Genomic DNA, 13,087 nt, shown 5'->3' on the forward strand with positions numbered 1-13,087 from the left:
AATGTAGCATGAGGTGAACAATGAATAAACTTTAAGGTTGTTATGGTATCTCTATCCATTCCCCCACAAGCCCTGGGCAGGCAGAGGCTATGAAGCTGACACAACACACAGCTTCTGCACACTACCAAGGGAAGTCATGTGCACCAGGGCAATCTAATGCATCTTCAAATAACTCCTGAAGTGGTCAACACTGACAGCTGCAACCTCTTTAGAACATTACAACAACATTTCAAAAAGTAAATATTTAAAAGGAAAAGGAGATCCAACGCCAAACTCTAACAGGAAACTGAGGCACAGGAGGAAAAGGTAAGCATTTCCTTAAACTGCTCTCACATCAACCATCCTCAGTTTGCTCTGAAGACTGTAGAAGTTCAGTATTCAGCTCTCTTTGCAGGAAGTGCCCACATTCTAGTAGATGTTAGCTCTTCAGCACTGTCATACACGTCTATCCTCTGTGCATACAGAGTTGTGCATCAATCTCGGCATTACCTTCATGTGCAGACTAAAAACTGCAACAAATAATGTCTTTTCTGCTTGACGTTTTGGCTGTATATATTCACATGCATGCTGCTAACCGTTTTCCTTCCAGTGTTTCATAACATACACAGACTCTGCTCTCAGAACCTTCCAAATGAGGTGAACTCATCTTTCTCATTTTCCTTCTCAGCATGTAAACTGTACTTTTCCTATGGTCCTAAAGGGAACTTTTCCTGTGACTAATAATGGTATGAAAGGGTACATATAAAATGGTTGCCAATTTTTTTCCAGCGAAGCCAGTAATTTTTTTTAGCTTTAGATTCAAGTACAATGGAATGAGATTGTATCTCACAAAAGCACTTTGCATCTTGATGTGTGCGAGCAGAGAATGAGAATTAATGGGCCATAGCAGAGTGCTTGTTCCAAAGATCCAGCCAAATAAATAATTCCCCATGCTTTCAAAAGCCACCTGCTTAAATGCTACCCCAGAATAAAGTGCCAAGCAGTGAAGGTGAAGCTGCTGCCGTAAGGAAAATAACTTATTTCATTGAAATAAGTATCTTCTTCAAGTCCTACTTCAGAAAGGCAGCAGCTAACTTATATACCCACATCTCCTCAGTACAGTCACAGTTAGCAGCCCTAAAGACAGCAGCAGCACCATTCAATCAAAATTGTCTTAGATTTCTTTCTTGCTGGAATAAATACTGTTGCTGTCACTCTGTTCTGGGGGAAGAAAAAAAAAAAGTAGATATTCTACAGTGAGGGAATGAACTTCTCAAAGATTGTATAGAAAAGTGCTGAATTAAACTGCACATTTGCTTGTACTCTTTAATCCCAAAGTCATTTCTGCACAGACTTAACCTTTTTTTCAGATATATTAGATTGCCAGTGATGCTGCCCTGTAAATGTTGTTGCCTACCACTTTCCCTGTATTTTCATATTCTATAATAAATCACAGGAGAAGGGATTAAGAAACCAAATCTCAGCCATCTGAGGTAATAATTACTAATTACACCATAATGGTATTTCATTACTTGCCATTTGTACAGCAGCCACCATCTCCAAGGGCATTTTACAAACAAAACATGACAGGAATAACCTTTTCATACGCGAGCTTTGGCTGCAGCAAGTCTGAAAGCTGACATAAGTTTTTTTCCCCATGTCCTCCTCCCTCACAGACAGAGTGGCACTTTGTTAGTACCAAGTTTTCCAGAGAAGAAAACCACTTTAAGAAACCCCAGACTAGCATGGTGCCCATAGACACCGATCAGTGCTCTCCCTTCGCCTCCTATCACCAGGCAAAAAACAATTCTTACGGACCACATGGAAACATCCACTGAAAAAGATCTTGCAGAGAAGCCAGCTGTTGGAACGCACTGAAACAGAGTGAAAGAGGAGGGTTGTCATAAAGTATAAATTGCCCTTTACCCTAGGTACAAGTTGCTGTTGCTTAAACTGTAGGCGTTGTGCATACTTAATTTCCCTTGCAAATATTTATGGTACCTCTTTGCTTCTGTTACACTTGACCCATTGAGAAAATGGATCTTTTCATGCTATGAAAAAAGCAAAAAATATATTGGGACGAAGTTCACTCAGATAAGCAAGGGACAAAGGCATTACACCAGCTGAGCAAGATTCAGCAAGAATGTCTTAAAGCTTATGGGCACAATCTTCTCTACTGCTGAAGAGAAAAAGAACACATTAGTGGGAGAGAAAACTCCACATAACAAACCCTGCTGAGTTGTGGGCTTTGTTAGCTTCAGCTCAGTGTAACAGTACTGCTGGCTGGCTCTCTATGGCTCAAAACATTAGCAAAGCAAGTTAACTTCTATTTGGAATGTGCTGCTGGAGCCAAAGAGAATGGGCTGTCCTCCAGGCAGGAATCTAGCTAGATGTAGGAGAGTGAGTCCTGTCACTTGCTTGGAAAGCTTCTGTGAAATGTTCTGTGAAATGTTCTGTATATGAAGAAATGTGGAAAATTGGAGGAAAAAAAGTGTTATTTAAAAAAAAAAAAAATTCTATGGTAAAAATCCAAGCAAAAGGCACACTCATATGCAGCAAATGAAGGGAAAGAAATGTCTGTAGAGAAAATACACTTTTTAAATGTTTTCTCCATTCAATGGTAAAACAAATTTACCATTTCTCTTCACCACATTTCTGACTAATGACACATCTGTCTTATGAGAAGTTGGTTATAGTTATAAGATTAAACAAATAGTGGCAAATCAGCCTTACTCAAGCTCTTTTTTTTTTTAGCATATGTATATTTTTAGTCTGTACACATTTACTGTAAATATAAATTAAGAAAAATGTGTTCCCTATTACCTCTTACAGTAAAGGTTAAGCCTCCCCAAGAAACTTGCAGATATAAATACTATAATAATTTCTAAAACTAAGTGAAAAGATGAATGTCTCATGCTGAAACTAGCACACTCTGCATGTACATGTACACCTATTTGCTTCTACTTCCAAAGTTAGCCAGTGGAAAAAGGAACAAGAAAGATATTACCCCTGCATTCTTCAGAATAAGCTAGGATGCAAATATACCATGGGCTTTAAGAGCCATTCTGTATAGTCTGCGACAGTGGAGAATATTCACAGCGTCTGCAAGCATGTACCTTTGGTGCCCAGGTTCCCTCTACAGTCAGCAGAGAGAAGTGTGAATTAGCAATTAGAGCTCTTAGGTTGGAAACCTTACCACTGCCAAACTGAGGCACTCTGACATGCTTTCTGGAGAACTTAAGAGCTTAATGGTCAGATATGAAAAAAACCACATAAATAGCAACATAATAATAAAAAGACACTTGGTTACTCATATCCATAACTGATTCAAGAGAACACCTGCTCAATTATCACATAACTTAGAGGAGACTTCACTGCAACCCAGTCTGTCTCCACATGTCTCAGCATCCATTATTTAACTTCTATTCATGTTCCATGATGACTAAACAACAATAATTTTAAAAAGGAAGCACACTGAAGGAAGTGTGACACGTGAAATGAAGTTTTTGTATGGCATATGAGGTTATTCAAGAGTGTTACTGAAGCTGAATTATTTTTTTCAGGTCCAAAAATATCTGTTCTTCTCATATAGTATTTGAGTGCATGCAGCAGGCAACCAATAAATAAAAGGAGACACACGCAGAATCCCTTCTTAAAGAAGATTCATATGCAGTGCCCAAACAACCGCCCCACACGTGGCAGCCCTGAGAGTCATCATCTCTCTTGTTTCACTTTTTTTTTCCTCTCCAGTTCCTCTAGTAGAGTCTGGAAAATGTATTTATATTATGAATATAATGAAGAAATATTTGAAGATACATTCACTGTTTTGTTTTTCAAAGCATAGCATCCAAATGTATTTTGTATCCTGTTAGATTATATGCAAATAATTTCTCATAGACATGATACGAAGGAATCTCTTCGGGAATAACTGGAAATAATCTGTTATATATATTTAATAATGGGATTTAATATTCCAAGAAAATCATTTTTATTGATTTTTGGAGCGTTACTGCATTCTTCAAGGAAATGTTATTCTCCAAAGAGCAGTACTGAGTTAACGTGTCTGCATTCATAGAATCATAGAATCATAGAATGGTGTGGGTTTTTTTCATATATTTTGTACAGAAAAACTAGAATTAAAAGAATGAGTTGACAGTGAATTAATACTTTACTTTCTTCTGAAATTAATGCATACATTTTTCAGAACTATTTAGACTTGATATCCTCACGATGATTGAGGTTTATATAGATGCAGAGTCAAGAATCCCATGAATGTTGAGTTCTGCTAGGATAATCTGTCATGTGGTTAGAAGCAGATTACTTTGTTCTCATATTTTCCATCTGTGGAAATCTATTTTCCATAGCTGGTGTAGTTCAATGGGTTGGTACAAAAATATGACAGAAACAAATCATTGGTTACTATCATGCTTACTTATTAAAAATGCACATTTGCATATTAGAGATTTAAATTTTAATTCAAAATTTTCATATAAATATCTTGCCATTTGAGAAATGAAATATTAAAATTATCTAAAAAATTTTATCTCAGGTAACACTTAAGATATTTTCCCAAGAATTTAGACTTTTTTGAGATCAAATTTTGACACAATTTCATTGATTGATTTTTTTAGTCGCTGTGTAAACAGATCTTGAGTTCCTAATTCTCCCTTTAAGGACTGAGAAGCTGAGAAAAACAAGTGTATGAAAAACAAACGGAAACTGACCTTAAAGATCCTGGTGGAGGATTTCCTACCACAAGGGCAAAAGTAATTACAACTCTCCTCTATATGCATTAGTAAATTAAATATTCAGCCCATGAATACACAATGGAACATCCTACAGAGGTTCTTTTCAATTACAGCTGACAGCAGCTAGGGCTTCAAATCAAACCACTCTAGGGGATGTGTTCTCATCATCAGTGTGATCACAGAGAGCCATATGTAGCTCTTAGCTCAAGCAGCTAGCAGCAGCAGCAGAGACCCAGCTCAGCCTGTTCCTATCACCTCTACCAGGAGAATGCAATAGCGTTGCACAACTAGCTAACATTAGCAACACCACAGTAAAAACAAGCCATAAAACTGGTTGAAAAGAAGCAGCATTACATCTCAGTGCTACTTCTGCAGCATTATATCAACAAGACTTGTTTAACCTTGGTAAACGGATTTTTCTGGAGCACCACTAGCAGCCTGGATTTCAGTTTTCTCTGCAATAATATTAATGAGTTATCAGAATGCCAGTGACATTTAAAATACCAACAACTTTCACTGTTTGTTAGTACCAGATTGGATAGTTTCTGTGTTCCTGGAAAGAGGACACAAATTAATCATGATAAATAGAAGGAAATAGGAGTGTAGCAGTGTTTAATTTGAATTTAGAGTTGTTAATCTTCGTTATTTTGCCTGTCTCAGTCTCTTTAGAAACTGTTCATTTTATTTTAGAAGCTAAAAAGGAATTTTCACTTTCAAACATACTAGGCTCAGTAGTATTTCCCTTTTATAGGTATTTATTGTATTTATATATATATAAATATAAATATATATTTATATATATATAAATATAAATATATATATATAAATATAAATAAATAAATAAAATATATAAATAAATATATAAAATAAATAAATAAAATAAATATATAAATATAATATATAATATATATATTTATATATAATATTATATATTTGTATTGAGTATTTATGCTAAAAATATGGATCTTTTAAAAATAATTCCATACTTTTTTAGTTTTTATAAATCTACATAAGAATTTCACTTTTAGACATCTTTCATCTGTAATGTTCTTTGGTTTTTCATCTCATTGCAGAAATATTTTGCTTTGTCTTTAGTTCTGCTTACCCAGGACTCAGCATGGCAGAATCATTCCCAAAGTGAATTCTACTGAAAGTACTACATAAAAATACAGAAGGCTTCCATCTCTTACAATGTCAGATACCTTCTTAGCAGTATCCTTTAAGCAAGTATTCCCCGGCAGTTAACAAAAAGTTGTTCTTTGAAACAGAGAAATATTCTCTAGCCTAAGTTTATCTGCTCCTGAAGAGCCTTTATGTGTCTCTATGACAAAGTGAGGTGCACCAGAAGGATTATTTTACTAGTTATATAAGAATTAGGAATAAAGTAGATATTTCAATACAGTAGTCTGAAGCCCACCATATAAGTCTGGCTATGACGTTTCCTTAATCCTTTATCTCTGAATTGCAAAATGTAACAACAATTTATTTAGTGTTCGTTGTAGAAATAAAAACAGAGAAAGCTTAAAATAGTACAAATTAGACAACATTGAGGGGAGCTGAGATAAATTTATTTCTAGTGATAACTGAGAGTTTTCCCAACAAACTCCCTGAAAGATGCTCTTTCACAGAAACACTGCAAGAAATCAGGATAGTAGCATAATAGGGCAACTAACAGGTTCCCAGAAGAAGACCTTTAAATATTTAACTACTTCTCTTGAATCAAGCGTAACTCTTTTTTTCTGTGTTAGGGGGAAATGTGTTACTTTTTCTTCCAACAAAAAGTTGGAAGGAAGAAAAGTAACTGAGCTATTGTACTCCCCCATTTGCATTATGTATGTTCTACTGAAGAAAAATGCTTCTTGGTGAAGCAGAGACAAGTACAAGTCAGCACTCACAAAGGCACTGTATGGGAACTGCTGAGTCACGGCCTGAACCTCTGATTAATCACCTGAGGCGAGCCATGAGTCAGCCAGAGGAGCACAGGTGAAGGCAATTCACCTGTGCTGCCAGAAAGTGAAGCCTGGAAGCCTGGCTCCACCCCTCCTAGACCTATTTAGGAGCTGGCTACCAGTGGGGAAGGATCTCATCTGGAGATCCCTCCTTCTAGTGTTTTGTGGTGAGCCCAACTAGAAGTAAGCCTTACGTTTATTGTCTTTTGTTATCAAATCTACTTTGCCTGACTCTTGTTTATTTTGTAACATCTTAATATCCATTGATTATATGAACATACAAGACCAAAAATTCTGGGGGTTTTCTGGAATTCTCCAAGAATCTTGAAGAAGTAGATGTGGGTGTGGGATTGTGGTGCTGCCAGGACAGAGGCAGCTACACCAGCTCTCTGGCAGAGATGGAAAGGATTCTCAGCTTGGTATAAAAGAGGCGTGGGGATGAAAAGACAGCCTGTGATTACAGGAAAGAAGAAATCATTCTCTAACCTAATCCCAGAAAAAAAAATCTGGTTTTTGAGATTTTTATTTCCCAGAAAAGTAATGAGCAGAGGCTTAGCAGCTGGAGCTGTGTTCTATGGGATTTTCATGTTTCACATAGGCATGCATACATACAGATTTCCTACTAGCTAAACTCTTTATTTCAGAAGAATCAGCTGAATTCCCAATCAATCCAATAACTCCATAGCCATAAAAATGATCTGCACCATCTTCGCCTTCAAACTCATGTTTCTACTGTGATAAATAAAAGGATTTTTTTTTAAGAAATCTCAAGCAAAAAAAAATCAAGCCCTCAAGGCACAACTTTCTTCTGAAAGGGAGTACTGTCTGATGTTGTCAATGATCTTTTAAATTTTATATGTATGTATATATACATATATGTATGTATATAAAATTCAAGATGTTTAAATGGACAGAGATTAAAAAAAAAAAAACCCAGATGAGAATAAAAATTTCTCTGAGCAAAATTTCCACCATTTCTGAGTAACAGGATCACAAAGGTCCAGAATCCAGGAAGACAGGGACTGGATTTTTCTTTGTAAAGGCTGTGTCCTGCATCCAGCCAAATTACCCACAAAGTAAATTTTATTTATTGAATGGGTTCAGATGCGATACTCTCTTCTGAAGGTATCCCTGGCAGTGAGTGGATACAGTGTGAGTGAACAAAGTGATGAAACCAAAAGGCATCTGTGTTGGCAAAGATAATCGGAGCTGCCTTCAGGTCTGATGTTACTAATTTATTTCTCATTCAAAATGTAGAACCTAGTGCTGACTTTAATATCTTAGTAATTCCAGACAGAACTGAACAGAGTCTGAAGTTAAAAAGGAGAGATGCATAAAACCTGAATTGTTACTGACTGGGGAAATTACTTAAGAGTGGTGTAGGGGACTATAATTAAGATGAAAGGGAAAAGGTAGGCTGTCTATCAGAAAATAAGCTCAGAAACGATAAACCAGAATATTCCACCAGCAAATCAGATTGGGAAATCTGGAAAACAGGCAGCGTAACTGTTCACAAGATCCTTTCCTGTATGGCACTGACTCCTGCATCCACAGCAAGAGATCTCAAAAGAAATCACAGAATCATAGAATCAGTAAGGTTGGAGAAGATCTTTAAGATCATCTTGTGATTCGCCTGCCACCAGTGCTGCCCACTAAGCCATCTCCCTAAGAATGACATCTACCCTTTTCTTAAACACTTTCATGGACAGTAACTCCGACACTTCCAAGTGTTCATTTTCCAAGCATTCATTTTCATGATCTAAATTTCAACTCCAAAATTGGCTTAATGCACTGGAAAACTGAGGATTAATGAAAAAGGCAAAGTGAGTGAATGATTTAAACTCAAAAACAAGCAAATATTTTTTAAATATGATTTTTTTAAAGGTCACCTATAATCGTTTTGAGTGCTGACTCACCAGGGTGAGAACTTGGGGAGGGCAATGCAGTTTGAGGTTCATGCTGAAAGGATGGCCTCTAATAAAATGCATCCCCAGCGTTAGGAGGGCAAATTGCTGTTGCCATCTGCCTCTTTGGGCAGAGGAAGTCAACAGACTGAAATAGAGGATGACCTACAGCAAAGCAGAGGCTGCAGGATGCTCAGCCTACAGCATCTTCCATTTCTACGGAAGTCTTTGATACAGAAGATAATGGTTTAAATAGTTAAATAGCCTTGAATCATTATGTTTAAACACAGATAATTAGAAGTTGCACATAGACCTTCCAGTAAGGCAACAGATGGTTAGAGCTGATTGAATTTTTTCCAAATTTGATTTTTAATAAAAATATTCCTGAACATTTTGATGGATAAGAAATTCCACAAAAAATATTTTCTCCATAGTTTCTTTTTTTTCTTTTTTTTCTTTTTTTTTTCTTTTCCAGTTCTAATAAATCTGTGAAATTGAGCTTGTGTTAATTACCCGCTGAGACAAATGTAGAGAGACTTTATACTTTTTCTTCATGATGTTCTCACTAGCAGGTCTTTTGTCCAACAGCTTCCTATGCGAACAAATGCCAACTTACTGCAGCTGCACTGTATTTTGTTATATAAGCCTTATGGTTCCAGGCAGCTCATCCATCTCGATGGAAAAGCAAATTTTTTTCTACTTATCCGATACCCTTCTTATCCAATAAGACCTCAGTCTTTAAATACATATAGATTGTTACCACAAACAAATGTTTTTTCCTTTCCTTGTCAAGAAAGTCTAGATTTTATTTACTGTTTATCATGGTGCTGAGCATAATTAAGAGGTGAAACAGATGAATGAGTCAAATTATGGAACACTATTGTGAATAACTTTTAAGTAGAATTTTGATAAAAACCCTTTGAGAATAGAGTCACTGTTCTTCCATCATGGAGCTTATTTTTATTAGATGATTTCTTAACATCTTTGACAAACTGCAAAATTTGGAGTATAATTAACTGCCTGTTTTCAATTGTTTTTGTTTTTTTTTTTTAAGATTAAAATAGAAATACTGAAAAAAAGGAGAATAATGAGACTTGTCCTTTGATTTCTTTCTTTTTTTTTTTTTATTTATTGCACTTCCTACATATTCAAGGTCATTTATATCAGTGAAATGAACTGATTTTCAGATCTTTCACTCCAGAAACAAGAAGAGAGATATTTCCAAAATAGAAAATTAATTTTAAAGAGACAAAAATCTGGCAGTTTTTTTTTGAAGTACTAGAACAGAATGGTACTTAGAAATTATTTGATTTCAAGTACTTGGCTCTGTGTAAGCACTGATCTGCAAAGATCTATAATATCATTGTGCTATCACCACTATTTTCATCAAAAATCCAAACCATAATATCATACACTCCTCTATGAAGAAAATTAATTTTATTCTCAATGAAAACCATGATACATAGCTACTGCTGGAGTTAAGTTGATGCCAGTATTTCCAGATATTCAGCATAAAGTCAGTTTCAGGTTGAAGCTTTCAAGTGAAATCTCAAGACATACTGCAAGAAAAAGAAAAGAAAAAAAAAAAAAAACACTCCTTTAATTTCTCTAAATCTTAAAATGCTTCTACATGGGTTTTTGTTTGTTTGTTTTTGCTTTAATTCACTAAGTCTCTTTTAATATTCTTTCTCGACTCTCCACTCCTTCCTCTACTCTGATCCTGACCCCACATTTTCAGTCTTGCAATTCACGTATTTCTCTCTTTCTCTGAATAGAAAGTTAAGTAGGGACGTGTATGCCTGGGGACTTATGTTGTACACGAGACAGGTCACAGATTTCTGGGGGCTTGGATGCTTTCAGCAGCAGTTCCATGTTTTCAGATTTGTTAGGAACAACTCTTTAGCGATGAATTGTGGATTTGGGGTATAGAAAAGCTTCTGGTCTATCGGTCCTTAGTATTTCTAGTAGCCATGAGTTTATTGATTTTGTGTCATATGATAGAACCAACACGGGAATATGGCAACCTGATTGGTAATTTCTCATGAGGACATCTCTCTCCTTAAATGAATTTTCAACAAATACTGGAAATGAGAGAAGGTGTAGTATATTAACTACATGTTATTAATGAATAAATCATGTCTCAAACCCGGTCCTTCAATCCTACTCGCAGTGCAACACCCACCCAGAAAACTCCACAATCTTATTTTCATCTGCTTGGTTGATTTGTTGGCAGCTGGGTCTGAAGATACCTGTGTTACACAGAGCCCCACAGGTAGAATGAGGCCTGGTCTGAGAAACCACTGAGATTTAAGGTCAAGCTTCAGGTAGTTTTTTGGCTTTGATAACTATAGCAAGCTACTGTTAGTGGGTTTTGAAATCTATAATATCTTCTAAATGTCTGTGTACGTATTTAAAGAAGCAGTTTGGAGTGGATAAACAAAGGAACTTTGGTTCCTTTCATTCCTACATCTTTACTTACAACAAAGAATCCCAAAGCCACAGACTTTAAAGTTCAAAGACTACATTTCCCTTTTCCTTTTGAAGAAGGATGTTCACTCAGATGTACACTCTTTTATAGTTTTGCCAGGCTGCAGCAATGTAAGGGGATAAATAAAGTATTACACTGATTTAGCAATCGAAGAATAATTTCTTTTGAAAAAAAAAAAGAAATAGATTGTGTTTCATTAATCTCAAACTACTGTTTCCTTTTCATTATAAATTATACAATACCTCTGTAAAACACATATTTTTCTTTTTTGGAAAGCTTCCTGGAAGAAACTGTTAGAAACCCAATCAGTAGCATTTTCTATTTTCAAACAGATAAACATAATAAAAATGCTTCCAGTAGATACATCTGTAAACAGTATTCTGTTCCTAGCTCCTCATTTTAGTGCCTGCGCACACCTATTGTCAAATTCAAGCGAAGATATATCCTACTAGGATATACACTCTATATGTGCAACCTGATTATTCCACTCTCAAAGCCTAACAACTGAAAAAGTTAGGCAAGCAAAGAAGATAATGCAATCTTCTTTTTTGCAATTAAAAACAAACAACAAAAACCAACAAATGAGAAGTCAGGGAAACGCATTAAAAGATAGTGCACAAATCTAGTGATGGGTATAGGAAGTGAAACAACATAACTTGAATCAAGCACTGTTATAGCACTGTTAATCATAGTACTATATAAAGCCTCAAGGTTATAACTTTTTTTCTGCAACTGGGGGCAAATATACCATTTTTACTTGGTTAAAAAATAGCAGGTATTATCAATTATATGCATGCATAAATGCATACATGTCTGGAGAAGTTTATTTATGCATACTAGTATTCTTATATAATATATATCTAAAAATTGTAATCAGAGCAAAAATTAATTTGTAAAAGAAATGAAACTATGCCAAACACAATTTATTGCACAAGTATATATATAATTATGATGCCTTACTCTGAGTCATGACTGAGCTTTGGCAAATGTGAGCAAATGGTTTTAAAGGTTGTGCCTGTTATGTTCAAATTAATTTTCAATAATAAGAGTAAGTAATTCAATTAAAAAGGCATCTTGGGAGGTAGAGGAGGGTAGCCAAAATGTATCAGCTGAACAACACAAATCTAGCAACAGCTGAGAGGCTGCCAAGCTATACACCAGTGTGAAGTAAAACAGAAATGTGCAAAGAACAGATTTTGAAAAAAAGGTAGGAAAAGGACACTGTGAATACCTTTATAGGAAGAAAATAATAGCACAAGATATGTGGGAAGACCTTGGTTGACCTATTTAATTATGTATAGAACACAGTTTTAAGGATATCCACAGGCTATATGAAACAGAAAGGAAGGATTTTCTCTTGTTTCAGGAAAAGAAAAATAAGATAAAACAGCAACAACAATATTTGGAACTGAGAATTAAGCTGATATCCTTTTACTTTGTTTTCTTCTTTTGGCAGCTAATCCTCTACCTTTCACAGTGAGTCAGCAAGGATCTCTTAATCTTGCCATCACAACTGGGACTAATTTAACATAGCAGAGAAAGCACAAGAGAAATAAACAATCTTTAGAAAACAAGGAGAAGCTCCCATGGATTTTTTGCTTTTCCAGAGCTCAGATATGCACTGATCCTTCTGGTTCAGCAGAATCCTAGCAAATATCCCAAAGCATGGAAAGGTGCTGAATAGGAGAGGTTTGCGCTACTCTGAACTCAGCTTGGCTGGCGGGTTTACTCACTCCTTTCCTTCATCCAGGAGGTCATTTTTAGTGCCTGACAAACAATACAGTTTTTCCATTGTGCTGTTAATGTGTAACACCATGTGGGAAATGCATTTGAATTGTTGCTTAAGGGAAATATGCTTGGTATGAGAGATTTTGACTTACATAACTGGCACTGCGCCACTGGCCTCAGGAGAACATCAAGTGGAGGTCGAATTGATACTGATGTGCTACCAACAGTGTCTGGTGGATTTCAGTGCTGTCGGCCAAGGGAACACAAGAATGTCCACATCTGCTGCTGAGA

The sequence above is a fragment of the Tetrao urogallus genome, assembly GCF_951394365.1.
Source record: "Tetrao urogallus genome assembly, chromosome: 2".
Taxonomy (NCBI): Eukaryota; Metazoa; Chordata; class Aves; order Galliformes; family Phasianidae; genus Tetrao; species Tetrao urogallus.